This window comes from Balaenoptera acutorostrata, chromosome 14 (genome assembly GCF_949987535.1).
Source record: "Balaenoptera acutorostrata chromosome 14, mBalAcu1.1, whole genome shotgun sequence".
Taxonomy (NCBI): Eukaryota; Metazoa; Chordata; class Mammalia; order Artiodactyla; family Balaenopteridae; genus Balaenoptera; species Balaenoptera acutorostrata.
This window is the reverse complement of record NC_080077.1, coordinates 90728644-90730432: the sequence shown is the minus strand read 5'-3', so window position 1 is coordinate 90730432 and position 1789 is coordinate 90728644.

Sequence of the window (1789 nt, the reverse complement as noted above, 5' to 3'; positions counted from 1 at the left end):
CCAATTTTGAAATAAGTTCTCCTGTGGATAAAATGCTATCAAACAGCATTGTATGCTACAGAGAAGTTGTTCGTGAAAAGAAGAGTCAATAGACGCAGCAAACTTCACTGTCGTCTTCTTTTAAGAAACTGCCGCCGCCAGCCCAGCCTTCAGCAGCCAGCGCCCTGACCAGTCAGCGCCACCAACATCGAGGCAGGACCCTCCACCAGCAAGAAGTTTATGACTCACTGAAGGCTCATAAAATGGTTAACACTTTTTAGCAATGAAATATTTTTAATTAAGTTATGTATATTGTACTTTTAGACATAATGTTATTACACATTTAATAGACTACATTATAGTGCAAACATAACTTTTACATGCACTGGGAAACCAAAAAAAAAAAAAAATGTGTCACTTGCTTTATTGTGATATCTGCTTAATTACAATGGTCTAGAACTAAACCCACAATACCTCTGAGGTATGCCTGTATTTTTATCGTTGTTAAATCTACCTGGTGGGTTGACTCTTATCATTATATAATGCCCCTTTTTGTTTCCTTTTATATTTTTAACTTAAGGTCTGTTTTGTACGATATAGTGTAGCTACTCATTTGATTACCATATATTCTTGTCATATTTTTTTTCCATCACTTTACTTTCATTGTATGTTTGTCCTTGAATATAAAGTGAGTTTCTTGTAGACAGTATACAGTTGGATCTTCTGTTATCCATTCAGCCATTCTATATATTTTATATTTAGAGGTGATAGATAATAGATAGATAGATAGATAGATAGATAGATAGATGGATAGATAGAAAAGGATTTAGCATTACCATTTTGTTAATTGTTTTCTGTTAATCTTGTAGTTCTTTTGTCTGTCTTTTTCTCTCTTGCTGTTTTCCTTTTTGTTTTGTTGATTTTTCATATGATATGCCTTCACATTTCATCTTTTTCTTCTGTGTAACTGCTATAAGTATTTGGGGGGGGGCATTACTTTTGGATTTACATAAGATATATGCATAACAGTCTATTTTTTTTTTAATTTTATTTATTTATTTATTTATTTATTTATGGCTGTGTTGGGTCTTCGTTTCTGTGCGAGGGCTTTCTCTAGTTGTGGCAAGTGGGGGCCGCTCTTCATTGCAGTGTGTGGGCCTCTCACTGCTGCGGCCTCTCTGTTGCGGAGCACAGGCTCAGTAATTGTGGCTCATGGGCCCAGCCGCTCCGCGACATGTGGGATCCTCCCAGACCAGGTCTCGAACCCGTGTCCCATGCATTGGCAGGCAGATTCTCAACCACTGCGCCACCAGGGAAGCCCAACAGTCTATTTTAAGCTGATAAAAACTTATGTTCACTCACACACAAAAACTCTACTCTGTAATCCCCCCCTCCTTAATATATTGTCACAATCTATATCTATTTATATTGTGTATATTTTAGTGTATTCTTGGTAGTTATTATTAATACTTTTATCTTTTAACATGTATACTAGAATAGAAATTGATCATCAAACATCATTACAGTAATTCAGTATTCATTGTCTATATATTTACTTTGTTAACAAATTCTGTATCTTCTTATGCTAGTATGTTGTTTAGAGTCCTGTTTCAGCAAGAACTCATTTAGCATTTCTAAGGCAGGTCTAGTGGTAATGAACTCCCTTAGTTTTTGTTTGTCTTCAAATGCCTTTATCTCTCTTTCAGTTTTAAAAGACAGTTTTGCTGGATGTAGTTTTCTTAGTTGGCAGTTGTTTTCTTTCAGCATTTTGAATATATCATTCCTCTCTCTTCTGGCCTGCAAGATTTCT